Below are 18,659 nucleotides of genomic sequence, written 5' to 3'. Positions count from 1 at the left end.
AAGTGTATATGAGGAAACCGCCACTGCTTTGAAAGGGATTGGAGTAAGTTCTCAACATGTTGGAACAGAAGAGAAGCATAAGTCTGATTGGTTGGCAACTATTCTAGGATCTGATGATCCCCATTACATGTGTTTGCATAATGTTGAAAACAGTGGCCAGTGGCTGAACACTACCAGCAATTTTTAGTACGTTTGATCGGGCCATCAATCGAACAAGAGGCATGAACCCAAATGGTGGCCAATGACTGGACACTAGTGGCAATTTTCAGTACATCTGATTGGGTCATCAATTGAACAAGGAGTATGAACCCAACCTTTCTCTCTATCCTCTCAGAGCCATTTGTCTAGATTAGTGTAGTTTACCCCCATGTTGATTCTGATATGATTCAGCTTTCAAAAATTGTCTCCGACCATTTCAAGACTCCCTTGGGATTGCCATCTTTCCTCTGATTAATACATGTGCTTTGTATTACGCATGCATGCTCATACACTCTGGTTGAGTTGAACTGCGTGATTGGTTGCTCTTGCTCTTAACTTTGTTCTACACTTAACAGAGTTTTGTCAAGTTGCCTCTCTTTGTGTTATATTTCAATGAGTTGTGGCAAATTGCCCTGCACTCATTTCATAAGGTACATGATGCACTACTCTATGTACTGCTCATTTCCCTCTGCATACCATTCATCTTACATCGCACTATTTTGTGCACCCTATATTGCACTGTCCTATGCACTTTGTATCACACTATCTTGTGCATTCTACCCTGTATCGCACTTGTGCAAACTTGTATCACATTGTTTTGTGCATTTAACCTACATTGCACCTTCCACAGCACTGTCTTGTGCACCCACCTCGCACTGTCTTGTGCACTTGCATCGCACTGTCTTGTGCACTTGCATCGCACTATCTTGTGCACCTCGTATTGCACTGTCTTGTGCACTTACATCGCACTATATTGTGCATTCCGTATCGCACTGCCTTGTGCATTTGCATCTATTTCGTGCATTCCACTCACATTGCACTGTCTTGTGCACCTCTACATCGCAGTATCTTGTGCACCCTCACTCGCACTACCTTGTGCAAACTTGCATCGCACTGTCTTGTGCACCCATTTAACGCTGTTTTGTACATTCACCCTGCATCGCACTATTTTATGCATTCATCTTGTATTGCACTATTTTGTGCATTCACTTTGTATCGCACTATTTTGTGCATACACCTTATATCGCACTGTTTTGTGCATTCACTTTGTATCGCACTATTTTGTGCACCTTGCATCGCATTATTTTTGCGCCTTATACCGCACTGTCTTGTGTGCTTCACTTGCATTGTGTTGTGCACTCACTCGGTCTAGGAGACCTTAAATCCTCTAAAGGTGAAATTCCTTTGGTGTTTGTCATGCCCGAATGACTTCAGGCGATCTGGTATAGCCACCAGACTGTGTTTGTTGTGAGTTCCTAGGAGATCAATTGTGACGGTGGAAACTAAAGTTTCGAATGGCTGAGGCCTAGAACGCAAAGATTTGGGATTTCCGAGACTAAAGTCTCGTTTAAATACCCAGGGGTGTATCCTCGGTTTGAAATCTGTATAGAAGCCCCATAGGTTGAGGTAGCCCGTATGCGCCTTAATTCTAGATACTGAACTAACTTGGTCTGTCACCCTGTTGGAGAATAGAGAAAGTTGCAAACATAGCCAGGGAGAAATGTAGTACCTGTGGTTGGGAAGTGCAACCAAGAAGAAAAGGAAGATCCACAGTAGCATAAGGTGAGTCATCGCCAATAAGCTACTTTCACTTCCCAACTGCAACATCATAGTTATTATCAATTGCATCACATCTATTATCTCTATCACATTGCATATAGCATCTATCGCATTCATCTACTCCACTATCCATTACACCCATTACATCATACAATTTATCGCATGTTAAGCTTACTCTGGCATGTGCTCTTACCCTTCCTTCGTTGAAACATGGTTCTGTCATGTGTAAGTACCCATGCTACACTGAGGCCAATATTGATGGTGTCAACACCTTTTTTGTGTTAGATGTGGCCTGTTTTGTGTCCATGCCTTTTCTAGGTAAGACGTGGTTCGACCTGCGCCTTTTATCCACTGCATCCATTGCATTGTCCTTTGTCTTGTTGCATTCAAGATTTAGGATCATTATCTTTTCCCAACAGATCATTCCTTACTTATATCATACCACCCAATTACTTGTACTCTTTCTCTTTCCACAAAAAACATAGTTTTGTATGTACTCGCTCCCCTTTCACGTTAAAACATGGTTCTGTTATGTGTAAGCATCCATGTCCTGTTGAAGCCAGTATTGAGGATGTAGGCACTTAGCTTGTGTCAAGTGTCGTTTGGTTGTGCCCACTTCTTTTCTATATAAAACTTAGTTTGATTTGCATTTCCATTCCTTTATGGTATTCGTGTGTTTTGCACTGCTTGTGGTTTGATGATTTCGTTACATTGCATATCGTTTACATGATTTCGTTACATTATATATCATTTGCATGATTTCGTTACACTGCATATCATTTGTATTAGTACATTACATTGTGTATCATTTTGCATCTTGCCCCTGAACTACGCTAGTTTGATTCCTTGCAATGGGATACATAGGCAACCCTTGGGTTCAACCAACTGTATCTACATTTTGTTTGTTTGCCCAAGTCTGACGGCCTTGTCAGTCGTCTTCGGGCTTTGACATTCACTCACATCATTTCATGACTTCAAACTCGATCAAAGCGGGGCAATTGTAGCCATCCCATTTTTGACTGCCCTTAAGACTTGGGCACCTTAGGTTGTTCACTCGATGATGAAAGTTATGCTATACAAACATTTGATTTTTGCAGTAAGAAGAGCTTCTAAATCCCAACCTTGCATCCCATTTTGACCAATACTATTTTAGACCTTAAAACCCTCTTTTTCAAAATATTTTTCCAAATGTTTCTACGATGTTCTGAGGCACGCATTTCGTTCAAAATATTACACTTTTTGGTAAATCGAGTAAGAACAAAGTGAAAATAAATAGAAGAGAGGTGAACACTTTGAAAAATCTTTAAAAATATCTTATTTATAAATTTGGAGTTGAAGAAAATAGGAGGAGAGGGAAGAAAACTAGTTGTTGAAGAAGTTGGGCATCAATCCGTTAGGACAAAAATAAGCAGTTTTCACAAAAATAGGCATATCTCTTTTCACACTTAGAATTTAGATATGAGGCTGCCACCATTGGAAAGTAGACGTCTGGGGCATCAATTTAGACTCACGAATGACCTAAAACCAAGTCCGGATGAGAGAGATATGCCCATTTGAAGTCGGACCTGGAAGTAGATTTTTGCCTGCGGCCCACTAATAGTGGCCAGCAACCCACTTTTAGTGGCCTACCGGCCACTTGTGTAAAAAACAAGATTTTTGCAGATATTTGTTGCCAACTATTCGCACACTACACCAGCTGTTCCTTTACAGATATTTCCGAGATAGACACATGGTTTTCTATATATAGAGGACCTCCCCTCTTACTTTCAAGGTCAGAAAAATTTAGGAGTGAAAATATTTTTGAAGAGCAAATTTTGGAAAATTCCTCCCTACAATTCTCTCTCTCTCTTACAACTTACATAGCCTTTGCCTAAACACTCTAAACCACACCTAGAGAGCTTCTTGCTGAGGTGATTTGAGCTTGAATTTGAGCTCATAAGGCACTTGAGAGTGTGAAATTTATAGTTTGTAGCTCAAAAGAAGCATTCCTCTTCAAAAGGTATACCTTCTAGTCCTTTGTACCATCTCTACACTACTTGTTTTCTATCATTTCTTGCTATTTTTGAGCTGTTTATTACCTATGTTTTTGGGCTGAAAATTATGGTTTAGGGCTATTTAAGGTAGAGGGGTTGATAGCCCTTCTTCGAACCTTGCTTCTAAGGCTTTTGCCCTTGTGTTTCCCACATTCTCATGAAATTTTTTTGAGCTTTTTACCACTGATTTTCAAGGGTTTTTAAAAGGCAAAAATCATGTTTTGAAGTCTCAAAAGTGGAGGGGTTAGCCTCCCCTCATTGTGCTTGTGTGCTAGTATTAATTCCTTAACATTTTAGCTTATTGTTTTAGCTATTTTTGTCTTCATTTAGCACCTTTTTGGACTGTTTTAGGATTTTTTTAGGACTATTTTTAGTTGTTCATTGTATTTGAGCTTTGTATAGCATGCTTCTAGTGTAATGGTCTTCATAGGTTTGCTAGTTTACGCCTTAGCCACCAACCTATTTGAATTGATAGTATTTATTTCTTGATTTCTGTACTTATCTCATCTCTAATCACCTCTGCAACCTCCCTTCTTTCTTGGCCTTTTCTTTGCTTTGAAAGTTGTTTCAAACTAATTGCTTGTTTAAACTTGATATTGAGGTTGTTGTGCTTAATGGTTTACTCCCTTTGGGGGTTCATTACCAACGACATGACACTTCTCTCATGCCTAAAACAACATTTGGTTTGGTACTTCTTTCCATTGGAGGACTTAAAGCTCATTTTAAGACTTAATTGATTAAGGAATGGGTAGTAATTAAAAATAAGTAATAAAATTTGGACTAAAAGTGATGCAAGATAATAAAATCAACTTGGGTTCAAACAGACGTTAATTGAACCCATTTAGGCCTCGTTTGGGAAGGCTCTGTTTTAGCCAAAAAGCCAAAAAGTTACTAAATTAGCCAATTAGCCAATTAGTTATACCAAAAAGTCAACAATTACGGCTTCTCTCTACTTTTTGCACAGCTTTTCGTAATTAGTCAAAAAGTCATCCCAAACATACAAGTTTTTTTTACCTACCTTTTTAGCCAATTAGCCAAAAAGTTACTAAATTAGCCTGTTCCCAAACGAGGCCAAGTCTTGAGTCATTTCATACTTGTTAGCGATGTAAGTGGTTCAAGAGTTAATGTCAACCACTTCCCTTGATCAATCCATGATGGGGAGGAAGTTTTGTTGGTCTTTTGTTAAGCATTTATTGAAATTATGTCCCTTGATTCATAAGTCATCATGCAATGTGATTGCACTGATTGATGGCTTGTGAATTGAGCCTACTCCTCATTTGACCTGTTTGCTGATAAGGAGAGGCAGGGTGGACAAACACTCCCTGAGAATACTTTAGTTTGTGCTCTATTTGTCCTCTGTTGCTGTAGGAGAGAACCAAAATCAGTGGTTGGTAGGCCACTTTTTATGGACGACAACCCCCTATTAGTGGCCTACCAGCCACTACTTCTGGGTTGCTGGCCACTTTTTCAATCAGGCAGTGTCCATTTTCCAGCAGAGTAGAACAGAGGCTGAGGTGAAAAACAAGTGCAATTTACTAACTGTGCAACAGAGGCATTCCAGTAGCAAAAGAGTGGGCTCTTTCGGGTAGAAATCTGCGTGCATGCATGAGCATTCCTCAGTTCCCAGGGCTGATTAGTTACAATGGTTAATTACTTAGTTTATTTGTTTCATTGGTTATATTCGTGTTGTTAATTTGTAGTTAAATAATTAGTGTAATTAATTAGTTAGTTCCAATTTGTAATAATTAGCTAGAATAGGTAATTAATTGTGGTGTTGTAATAATTAGCTAGCATAGTAAGTTTGTTTAATTTAGTTTGTAATAGCTAGTTAATTAGGTAATTAGCTTAGCTAGTTCATTCATTCAGACCTTCTTGTGCGAGGGCAAGCGATGTAATAATGTGTATGTCTTCCAACCCCACATCTTTCTCCCTTTTATTTACTTGCTTAGGATGGTTAGTTTAGAACATCACTTTCCTTTTAGCATACTCCATGTTTGCACCCACTTGTCTTGCATATATCGAGGCTCGGTTCATCATTCTAACAATGCATTGTCATTTAAATACTTCTTTGAACAAGGTGCTTAAACCATATGCTATCAAATTGACTCGCATGACATGATTAGTAGCCAAGCCTATTAATTACATCTTGTATGTGTTGCATTAGTTAGGAGCATTCATGTTTTTTAACTCTTTTGTTTCTTCTAGCTCACCTCGGTGTACTAGGTGAGCACTTTTGTGCTTTAGCATATTGCACGAATGTGATTCTTGCCATGTTTAGCATGCTTGCCACGAGGCTAAGTGCTTAATTGATATATCTGCTTGAATGCCCGTGGATGAAGGCTAATTGCTTGACTTGGAATAATTTGATGAATGTACATGTGATATCGTTTTTTCATCTGGTACATATTCGAAACAAATTTTCAAAACAAACATGAAATCAAAGTGTTCCAAATTTTGCAAATTAGCCTATACTTTGTGCGCATCACATAGTAATGATCAGCCTAACAATCAGAACAAGAGCATATGATGTAAAAAAGATTCACATCATGATTAGTAGAGGCCAATCTTTGGTTGGGCAAGTGGGGTGCTCAATTCATGACCTTCCCTTCTCGTACCTAAGTTCCCGGGCTGAGACAATCTTGGTAATGACAGACACATGGCCTTTGGCATGAGTCATGAGTTTTCTAAATTTTTTAAAAATATTTAGGTGGTGACTCTGTATCAGGAAAAGCAGTCCATTTTTGGCATTTTGATTCAAAATTGATTTTCCAAAAGATTTGCCAAATTTGGACTCTTTGGTGTTTATCTATTTCACACTGCACTTGTGAGATCAGATTCAGAACCGCGGGAGTCCGAACTGTAGGGCTAGTTGAATTCGAAAGGAGCACGAAAAGTCAAGCTACACATACCATTACAGATGTAGAATATCTTTTGATCCAAAAAGGGATGTCACTTTCATACAAAACTTGGGTGCACCATGGGAAAACTCTTCTAGTCACTCAACCTCGTGTGTAGAGTAATGACAATGAGGTTGAAGGTGTTGGTGATGAAGGGACAACCAATGAAAGCCTTGAACTTGAAGATGAATTGTGTGATATGTTAGAAGACCAACGCATGGCGGATATTTTTGGTGATCATGAAACGGATGAGTGGCATGATAATGTGCAAAATGAGGATGCACGAAACTTTAATAAATTGTTAGAGGATGCTTGACGTCCGTTATACCATGGTTGTCAAAAGTTTACTTTGTTATCATTTTTCATTAAGATGCTTTGTATGAAAGTGTTAAACAAGTGGAGCAATAAGTCTTTTGACATGTTGTTAGATGTATTGAAAGACCTTTTACCAGAAAGTGACCAAAAGGTTCCATGAACCCTTTATGAAGCCAAGAAATTTTTGCGTGACTTGGGTTTAGGATATGTGCCTATTCATGCATGTAAGTATGATTGTGCTCTTCTTTGGAAGGAAAATGCAAATTAGAAAATTGTCCGATTTGTAAGGAGCCTAGATACAAACTGAATGATGGCAAATGTAAGAAGGTCCCTCATAAGATTTTGAGATATTTCACGTTGACACCAAGTTTGCAAAGATTATACATGTTGCGAAAAACTGTTGCAGATATGAGGTAGCACAAAGAAAAATGTGTTGACGATGGCATATTAAGGCATCTAGCCGATGGTGAGGCATGGAAGGACTTTGACAGGCAACATGTTATGTGTTCCCAAGAACCACGTAATTTGAGGCTAGGGTTGGCCACCGATGGTTTCAACCTTTTTGGAAATATGAGCAACTCATATAGTATGTGGCCAGTGGTAGTTATGCCTTATGATTTGCCACCGTGGAAATGTATGAAACAACCATTTTCCATGATGTCATTACTTATTCCTAGACAGCAAGCACCAAAGAGAGATATTGATGTTTGCTTGAGGCCATTAATTGACGAATTGAATGAGTTGTGAGAAGATGGTGTAGTTACATATGATACCTCAACTAGGGCAAGTTTTCGACAGCGTGCAATTGTTATGTAGACTATTAATGACTTTCCAACTTATAGTAACTTGCCAGGGTGGAGTACAAAAGGACATTTGGCTTGCCCCAATTATAATGAGAATGCATCATCACAATAGTTAAGAAGTAGGATAGGGTACACTGGTGCTCACCGATACTAGCCTCAACACCATTCTTGGCAAAAAAAAAAAAGGTAAGCTCTTTAATGGTAAGGCAGATGATCGAGCAAGACCTTTGGGGTTGTCATCGGAACAAATATTAGATCAACTGGATTTAGGAACATTTAAACCATTTTGGAAGCATCGAAGCAACCAAAAAAAGAAGTGTTGAATTGGACAAAGAAAATCATATTTTTCGAATTGCCTTACTGGAAGACACTCAAGTTACGACATAACCTTGATGTCATGCATATAGAGAAGAACATATGTGACAATTTGATTGGGACTTTGTTAAGCATTGACGGAAAGAACAAGGACACGGAAAAAGCACGCATGGATTTAGAGGATATGAAAATTAGAAAAGATTTTCACTTAAAGAGACGTGCGGATGGGTCCATTGAAAAGCCCCTTGCATTGTACAAATTGTCCCTATAGGAAAGACAAGGTTTTTGTGCATTCTTAAAATCGATTAGGTATCTTGATGGATATGCAACAAACATCTCTAGGTGTGTGAGCACTAAGGCCGACAAGTTATCTGGTTTGAAAAGTCATGATTGCCATGTCTTTATACAACGACTTCTTCCTATTGGGATGCATAGGTATCTTCACAAGGACATTTCTATTACATTGCTTGAGTTGGGAAATTACTTTCAAGAGTTATGTTCGAAAACAGTGAGAGTGAATGATTTGGAGAAATTATAAGAAAGCATAGTACTCATACTTTGCAAGTTAGAAAAAAAAATTTACACCTGCATTCTTTGATGTCATGGCCCACTTAGCTATTCACTTGCCTCATGAAGCCATTCTTGGAGAGCCAGTACAATATCGATGGATATACCTTATCAAAAGGTATTATTATGCGCTTATTGTAAAATGATTTTTTTTTTTTAATATTATAGTACCGTATATGTGGTTTATATAGTAATTTCATGTTATTTGTTGAAGATTACTAGGGATTTTGAAAGGGTATGTAGTGAATCGAGCTAGCCTAGAAGGTTCGATTGCAGAAGCTTACATTATCAAAGAGTGCCTCACTTTTTGCTCTATGTATCTTGGTGGGATTGAAACCATATTTAACAGATAGTAAAGAAATGTAGATGGTGGTGATGTTGGCGTGGGGTATTCAGTTTTTTCACAAAGCATCCATACTTTTGGGCTAACTCAAAAGACGTGTCTAAAAATGAAAGAAAAGTGGTTCATTGGTTTGTCTTGTAGAATAGTCTTGAAATTGATAAATACCTAGAGTATGTTCTCATTTAGTTAACTATATGCATAACTTTTTTGTTATGATAGAACTCAAGTACTAATTATTCACATTTTTTTGAGGTAGAGAACCCAAGAATCAGTTACAGAATGCAAATGTACATGACATTACAAGACAGCAGCAAAAATATTTTCCTATGTGGCTCAAAGAGCGGGTAACATATATAGATAAATTTGTAATAAACCTCATAAACATAATTCACTATTCCTAGATTGATATTAACATCATACATCCTTGTCACATGTTCATGTAAATAAATCAATTATGAGCTGAAGGATCATCAGAAACAATTGATGAGTTATGGTCATTAGCTAATGGTCTTGGTCCAATTGATGAGTTATGGTCATTAGCTAATGGTCTCGGTCCAATACCAAAGATCGAGACAACTATCCACTACAAGAAATTGCACTTTTGGCAACTAAATTTTTAGTTGCCAAAAGTAAGAGTTTAGTCGCTGAAAAACTTTCCCGACTAAATATTTTGGTCGCCGGATTTGTCGCGGGAAGATTGTCGGGGAAGGTATTGGCGACTAAAAAAGCTTTAGTTGCCAAAAGTCCTATAACTGGTGACTAATTTTTTAGTCGCCACAAGTAAATGTATTGGCAACAAAAATAATCTTTGGTTGCTGATTAGGCTAAATTGAAGACTACTCTATTAGTCGCCAAGAGCTTTCAATTTAATTTAACATCACATTTTCAGCGACTAAATTTTTTGTCGCCAAAACTTGAGGTATCTAGGGTGACCAAAGTTTTAGTTGCGAATTTTCTTTTTTGGTTCATCTAACTTTTTTTAGCTACTAAATGTTTAGTCGCCAAAAGTCCAATTTGTTGTTTAGCTATTAAATAGTTTAGTTGCCTAAAATCTATTTTTTTTTTTATTTAGCTACTAAAATTTTAGTTGCCTATCATATAATTTTTATGTTTCGGCGACCAAATATTTAGTCGTCAAAAGTTTTTTTTACCTTTTTTTATAAAAAAATTTTGGCTACTAAATATCTGGTCGCCGAAACATAAAAATTATATGATAGGCGACTAAAATTTTAGTAGCTAAATAAAAAAAAAATAGTCGCTAAATATTTGTTTCCATTTAATTCTTTTTTAGCTACTAACTATTTAGTCACTAAAAATATTTAACACCATTTTGGCTACCAATTGTTTAGTCGTTAAAAACATCATTTTATGTTTTTTTTTTATTTTTTTATTTTATTGTAATTAATTTGTCCTTAACCTGTAACAGATATACTAATAAAACAATACATATATGTTATCACCCATTCCACAATTTGCATCTATTTCACTTACAACCATCCAAACAAGAGAATAACTTTTAATGTCAACATTGCATACAAACCAAGTATATTCCAATTTACAATAATAATTTCATACAAAACAAATAAAAGGAAAGAAGTTATTTAGTATAAGTTCAGCCAGCTTGCATGTAAAGAAAAAAATTTGCATGTATGAAGTTTGACAATAGGCGGCATGATCACATATGCAAGCAACCCAATCGAGTAGTTTGAGGATCGGTCCCCTCTTCAATCACAGCATGACATAGGGAGCATTTAGGAGGCCAATCATACTCTCCGTCTATTATCCATTCTAAGTAAGTTTGACCTACAAAGGGACAAAACAAATATAGCATAAGCCCCAAAATACCATCAGAGACACATAAATACAAATATAGAGGCATCTTATCAAGCCAAAATAAAAAATTAAAAAAAAATACAAATAAAAATACATATTTCCTAGTCCTATAGGAAAGCAAACTAGCACCACACATATAACATAAGCAGCTACAAGAAGATGCTACAATTAAACCAAACCAACCCTCGAGTCCCATCAAATGGGGCCGGCCGCAAGAAGATGCTACAATCATCAGAGAAAAACTTTTAGTACAACAACACTATAATAAAGGCATGGCAGATGAAGTAAAATCAATAGTCTCTATGACCATAGTCAATTACAAATCTGTTCCTCTCAATATGTAGAAGGCATCCGATTGCCAATGAAAAATATAATGCACATGCAGCTAGACTGAATTTAATGACATTATCATACCCCGTGAAGGACATTTGGATGAAGAAAAAGCTAATAAAACATTAAAGCAACTTAAAAAATTAACAATGCTTCGTATTCCAAACTGTTTTTATCTTAGATTAATCCCAAACTAGTATCACCAATAGAAGAAAGGAATCCATGTAATATGTAATAAAATGTAGAGCAGGGATAACACAAAATCAACTCTAAATCAACATCTATATTTCATGAACTTTTGTGCTTATAAGAAGGCTTTCAAAGTTTTCTTTGAATGATTGCTTTGGTCTGGTGTGTGCAAATGAAATGAAGCAAGAATCTATAGGTTAGATTTATCTTTTAATACTGTTATCCATAGTTCAACTGAAAATCTTTGCTAACGAAAAACAATTAAACATGATTCTCACAGTGGTTGAAAATGGAGAACATTAGAGTGTTGGACAAAGGCGTTTTTGAGTCCAACTCCCAACGTATGTGTGCTAATTACATCTTGTCTATCCCCATAGGTTGTATTTGTCATTAGAAAGCTACCGAGGACATGATAAAGTGGTTTAGGAGCTGTTTTATATTTTTATCCCTTTGAACGACCTTTTTCGACTAAATTTAGCGCATTCTTGAGTCCAACTCCCAACCTACATGTGCTAATTACATCTTGTCTATCCCCACAGGTCTTATTTATCACGTGGAAGCTGCCGGTGACATCTATAGAGTAGTTTGGGGGTTGTTTTATATTTTTGCCCCCTCAACGGCCTTTTTCAATTAAGTTTAAGGCGTTTTTAACTCCAACTTCCAACCTACGCGTGCTAATTACATCCCGTCTTTCCCTACAGGTCCAATTTGTCACAAGGAAGCTGCCAGTGACATTCATAGAGTGGTTCGGGGGCTATTTTATATTTTTAACCTTTTGAACGGTCTTTTTCGACTAAGTTTAAGGTGTTCTTGAGTCTAACTCCCAACCTACGTATGCTAATTACCTCCCGTCAGTCCCCACAGGTCCTATTTTTGTCTCAACATAAAAGTTAGGCATTCATTAGAATTTATTATGTATTCTGAGAAACTATGTCAAATAAATTCCTGAGCCTCTATCATGGTGCAATGTCTTCTAATTTTAGGCAACTTTCACTGTAAGTCAATTTAGTGGCTTCCTTCTTTGTCTTCTTGTTTTATGATAGCACATTATATCAATAGTCTTTCATCAACTAAAACTGAATGTGCTCTTTATAGGTGAAAGGGCATGTATTTAAGTTTGATTATTTTAAACTTTTTGTCAATTAACTTATATGAATGTATATAGGTCCTAGTCTCAAAACAAGTTGGAAGGAAATTGAATTTCATTTTCAAGTCATTAAGCTCTCTTTTTTTACTTTTATTTTCTTTGCTTGTTATTTTCTTTGACTTCCTTTCTTGGAGATAATGGTTTGTTGGCTAAGGTAGTGATATTGGCTTGGGATTTATCAATATATCTATACTACTTGTCTAATTACGTGTCATACATCAAACATAATAACAAGTATCAGTTTTGTCTAGGGGTTGTGTTCTTCTTCAGATGGTTTTGGCAGAGTATCCATAGCAGTAGTAAATTCCTAGATATATGAAAATAGATCAAAAGACGTGAGAAAACTTTAAATCAACTGATAAGTAATATATGTGGGCAACAAAGAGGCATGCAACCGTGCTAACCTCAACCTTAACAAGCTTCTCTTTCTTCTTTTTAATAGGCTTTTCATCATTTGTTGCAGTCCTTTTCCCAAGTAACGCATATAAGTTTGTATCTATGAGTTGCTATTCCAAAAGACAACAAAGAAGCGTAACTAAAAAGATTATTGAAATACCTCAATAAGCCTTTGAAATTATATCATCTATTAAAAACTAAGAAAAACATTTCATATCAAATATATATACTACTATACATAAATGTTACCTTGACAATCTTCTGGTCAGCCCAAGGTTGCCTCTTCCGTACATGACCAAATAATTCACCAACTAAGAATATCACAATTCAATGTGTTAATTTGAATAGAGAAAATTACAAAGGGAAGTGTAAACTGTTGGATTACAAGCATCAAGAAAATATGTATATATATGATTTGTTCAGATTCAGATTCATTTGCATGTGAATGGCTTTTTTCGATAAACCAAAATATTCCTAATCAAACATATCGTTAATTCAAGTTGCCTCTACTCATTACCACACATCTTCTCCATGAGAGAGAATAATATTGTTGCAAAACAAGGAAAGCTTGGAACCAATGGCTTGAACGTAATGCGTGGAGAAGCAAATACTTGCAAAACAACCACCTGAAATACTCCAACGGAATCTACAGTCACTAATGAATACAAGCAAATAGAAAAATGCCCATCTCCTTTAAGCTAATGTTCACTGATCCACTCACACACACACACACACACACACACACACACACACACAGACAGAGAGAGAGGGGGAGGAGAACACTTCGCTAATGTCAGTCCTTCAAATACCAAAACGTTTCAATGACTATCAAATTATTGAGCACCAAGAAAAATTTCTTCTTTCAAATAGAAGACCAACTAAATACCTGAACAGTGGCTCTCAAACCAAATGCCTTAGCCGCAATATTGATGTTAGGATTTCTTGCCCAATTTATGAATGGTTCCATTATCTGATGAGATAATACAGTCCAAGTTAGAAGCTCAACTAGAGTCAAGGGAAAAGAAGTCCAGTCAGCATTTAGTTACCAAACCATGGTTATGTTAGCATCAGTTGTAAATTGGTTAGAACTATAGTTGAGTTAGGTTGTTACACTCACATGTATAAATCTGTGTATTGATATTCTATTCAATCTAATAAATAAATTCTTGATTCTTTGAAATCTCTTTATGGTATCAGAGCAAGTTTGAGCTCCAACGAGCCCTAGGTTTCTTCCACAGCAGATCCATCAGATCTCCCTCCAAATCTCACATTACTCATCTCAAATCTCAATTCTTTTGTGAATGTTAAGCTTGATTCTTCAAATTACATCGTGTGGAAAAATCAATTGCTCAATATTTTACGAGCGACGAAGCTTCTCTGCTATGTTGATGGATCATTGTCATGTCCTCCATCGATTGTTCTTGATTCTTTGAACAAAGAGGTTGTGAATCCTAAACATCAACAATGGTTAACTGTTGATGCACATTTGTTAAGTTGCATCACTGCAACTTTATCTCCACCTGTCTTCATATTGGTTTGCTCTTGCAAATCAAGCTTTGAGGTATGGATATCACTAGAAAAATTATTTACCTCTCTTTCTCGATCTCATATACATCAACTCAAGAATCAATTGAATCGTCTCTCCAAGAAAGGGCATTCTATGGAGGATTATCTAGGTCAAGTAAAGACTCTCTCAGATCAGTTAACTTGATGATGAAGATTTAGTGCTTATCATTCTAAATGGTTTGCCAGATTAGTACAACACCTTCAAGACTACCATTCGAGCACAAGCTGAGTCCATTTCTGTCGATCGTCTATGCTCGTTGCTCTGCTCCGAAGCTGTTCATGTTAAGTCTTTAGCCAAGCACTCTGGTTCTGCTGATGTGCCTTTTGCTTATGTTTCTAATAGGCAAAATTCTTCTCCATTTGCTAAGTCTGACAGAGGAGGTTATCGTGGTGGCTATTCCAGAAATTCCAACAAAGGTGGTCGATTTTTCAAGGGAAATCGTAACCGCAGTGGTGGAGGCAGCAGAATTTCTACTCCAAATTCTGCCTCTGCTTCTCATTCTGGTTCTTCTACTAGTTTACTCATTTGTCAAATTTGTGGCAAAGCCAATCACACGACTCTTGACTGCTGGTGCAGAATGGATCAAAGTTTTCAAGGTCCTTCATCTGGTATGAGAGGTACTTCCCCTAAGGCTTATGTTGCCTCTTCTTCATCTGACAACAACAATGCAAATTGGTACCTTGATTCTGGGGCTACTAGTCATCTCATTAATAATCTCAACAATCTATCTCTTTATCAACCATATGAAGGTGAGGATCATGTTACCATTGGTGATGGAAATCAATTGGCTATTCATCATACTGGCACTGGTTTGCTTCCCACTCCTTCTACTACTCTTAAACTTCATGATATTCTTCATGTTCCTTCTATCTCTTCTAGTCTCCTTTCTGTTCAAAAACTAGCTGCTGATAACAACTGTACTATTACATTTGATGAACATTCCTTTGTTATTCAGAACAAAGTCACCAAGAAACTGTTGTTTCAAGGCCATCATACTAATGGTCTATATCATCTTTCTATGCCATATTCATCTCCATCTTCTTCACATTGTTTTCATAGTTTTATTACCGTGCCCTCTTCCCCTGGTTGGCATCTCAGATTGGGTCATCTCTCTCTTCAGAAGCAGAAGCATCTCTCCAAGTATGCTAGTATTTCTCTTCCTAATACTAGTTCTGGCACCTTGTGTACTCATTGCTGTGTCTCTAAGAGTCACAGGCTTGCCTTTAGTCTCTGAAATTCTACTGTAAATAAGCCTCTGGCATTGATCCATACTGATGTTTGGGAGCCTTTTTCTCCCGCTGTTGCTAGATATCGCTATTATGTACTTTTTATTGATGACTATAGTAAATTCACTTGGTTGTTTCCACTTTCCTATAAGAGTGAGGTTTTTAACAAATTTCTTGAGTTTAAAATGTTTGTTGAAAATCAATTTTCTACTCATCTTCAAATTCTCCGTAGTGACAATGGTGGTGAATATCTTTCTCTTAAGTTTCAACATTTCCTCACTTCTCACGGCATCCATCATCAATTAACCTGTCCCTACACCCCTGCTTAGAATGGGGTAGCTGAGAGAAAACATTGCCACATTGTTGATACTACTATTGCTCTTATGCGTCACTCTGTTATTCCGATTCAATTTTGGTTTGGTGCTATTGCTACAGCTGCCATGTTAATTAATCGCCTTTCGATTGCGAAGCTCAACTTTCTTACCCCTTTTGATGATCTATTTGCTCATCCTCCAGATTATTCTATTCTTCGCACCTTTGGTTGCCGGTGTTATCCTTGGTTAAAGCCATATACTTCCCATAAGTTACAACCTCATTCTATTCCATGTGTTTTTATTTGCTATCATCCTGCTGTTAAAGGGTATCAATGTCTTGATCCTCAATCTGGCTAGGTTTATTTGTCCAGGCACGTGGTCTTTGATGAGCGGTGTTTTTCCTTTCCTCATCCACCTCTTTTATCTTCTTCTCAGTCTCCTTCTATGCCTCAACTTCAGACTTTTCTCTGGTCTTCCTCTGTCCCTTCTTCCAGTTCTGTTGTTCCTCCATCTAGTTCAACACCTCCAGGTGTTGGTTCATCCATCCAACCCTCTTCTGTTCAGCTCCCATCAGTTCCGCCATCACCTGTACAGGTCTTGCTAGCCTTAACCCCACCCAGTCTTGTTCCTTCTCCTTCTGCTGTCCTTTCATCCTCTTATGTTCCTGTTTCTTCTCTTTTTGTTCAATTACCTTCTTTGCCTCCACACCCTCCTCTGAATCACCATCCTATGACCACTCGATCTAAATCTTCCTCTCAATCTCTATGTTTTCTTGCTTCCTCTGATTCTGAACCTACTACCTATGCTCAGGCTTCTCTGTCTTCTGCTTGGTCTCAAGCCATGCTTGAGGAATATCAGGCTCTTCAGTAACAAGGTACTTGGAGTTTGGTCTCTCTCCCTCCTAATAAGCATGCCGTCGGCTGCAAATGGGTGTATCAGTTGAAAAAGAATTCAGATGGTTCTATTGCTCGCTATAAGGCTCGTTTAGTTACCAAGGGCAACCTTCAAGAGGCTGGGGTTGATTATCAGGAAACTTTCAGTCCCGTGGCCAAGCAACCTACAATCCGAGTCTTACTCTCTCTTGCTCTTCATTTTGGGTGGACTATTAAGCAGTTTGATATTTCCAATGCTTTTCTCCATGGCACTCTTGATAAAGAAGTATATATGCACCAACCTCAGGGATTTGTTGATCCTAATCATCCTCAGTTCGTTTGCAAGTTGCATAAGGCCCTCTATGGCCTTAAACAGGCTTCCAGGGCCTAGTTTTCTCCTTTTTCCTCTTTTCTTCTTCAACATGGTTTTAAGTCTAGTCATTGTGATTCCTCTCTTTTTATTCATCACACCTCCACTTCTCTCACTGTTTTGTTAATCTATGTTGATGATATCTTGTTGACTAGTAATGATCCTTCTTTTCTCTCTTTCTTGGTCTCCCAAATGCAATCTTCCTTTTCCATGAAAGAACTTAGTCTTCTCAACTACTTTCTTGGTATGTTTGTTCACATCACTTCTTCTGGCTATTTTTTGTCCCAAACTAAATTTGCTACAAACTTCTTGCCAAAGCTGGCGTGTCCTCCTGTAAGCCTTATTCATCTCCCGTGATTGTTAAATCCTCCTCCACTCCTAATTCTGCTATCCCTTTCTTTAATCCATCTTTTTATCGGTCTATTGTCGGTGCTCTTCAGTATCTCACTATTACTCACCCCGACTTATCATTTGCTGTTAACTCTGTTTGTTAATTCATGCATCAACCTCTCAATTGCCATTTTGCTGCAGTTAAACGTCTCTTTCGCTATCTGAAATGTACTCTTACTCATGGTCTTCAGTTCTCTTCTGGTCCTCTTCTTCTTCATGCCTACTCTGATTATGATTCGGCTAGTGATTCTCTTGACCGCCGTTCTACTATTGGCTAATGTGTCTTTTTGGGTTCCAATTTGATTTCTTGGACTGCTAAGAAACAGCCCATTGTTTCTCGCTCTTCCACTAAGGCTGAATACCGCACTTTGGTTCAAACAATTGCTGAACTCAGTTGGTTAACTATGCTGCTCTCTGATCTGCATCTTGTTGTTCCTCCTCCCACCTTATGGTGTGACAATCTTTCGGCTATTTCTTTGTCTAGTAACCCTGTCTTTCATGCTCGTTCAAAGCATATTGAAAAGGGATAACATTATGTTCATGAACGGGTTGGTGCCAAGCAGTTGTTCATCCATTATGTTTCCACTTCTGATCAAGTTGCCGATATTTTTACCAAGCATCTGTCTGCTAGTCAATTTCAGTTTTTACAGCAGAAGCTTCTGGTTCGATCTTCTCCTTTCAGCTTGCAGGGGGATGATGAGATAATACAGTCCAAGGGTAGACGCGTCCGTGGGCCTCATGCTACAGTTCGGACTCGATTTGTGTCACGGTTCTTAATCTGAACCAAAGAGTCCAAATCCGGCAAATCGTTTTGAGAAAAATAGATTTTTGAAAGAAATGCCAAACATGGACTGCTTTGCCAGATACAGAGTCGCCACCTAAATGTTTTTTTAATGGGGGAATTTAGGAAACCCTGACTCGGTGCCAAAGGCCACGTGTCCGTCATAACCAAAGTTACCTCGGCTCGGGAACTTGGGTACGATTGGGGAAGGTC

The sequence above is a fragment of the Camellia sinensis genome, chromosome 11 (genome assembly GCF_055761805.1).
Source record: "Camellia sinensis isolate YWXY chromosome 11, ASM5576180v1, whole genome shotgun sequence".
Classification (NCBI taxonomy): Eukaryota; Viridiplantae; Streptophyta; class Magnoliopsida; order Ericales; family Theaceae; genus Camellia; species Camellia sinensis.
This window is presented reverse-complemented; position numbering follows the sequence as displayed.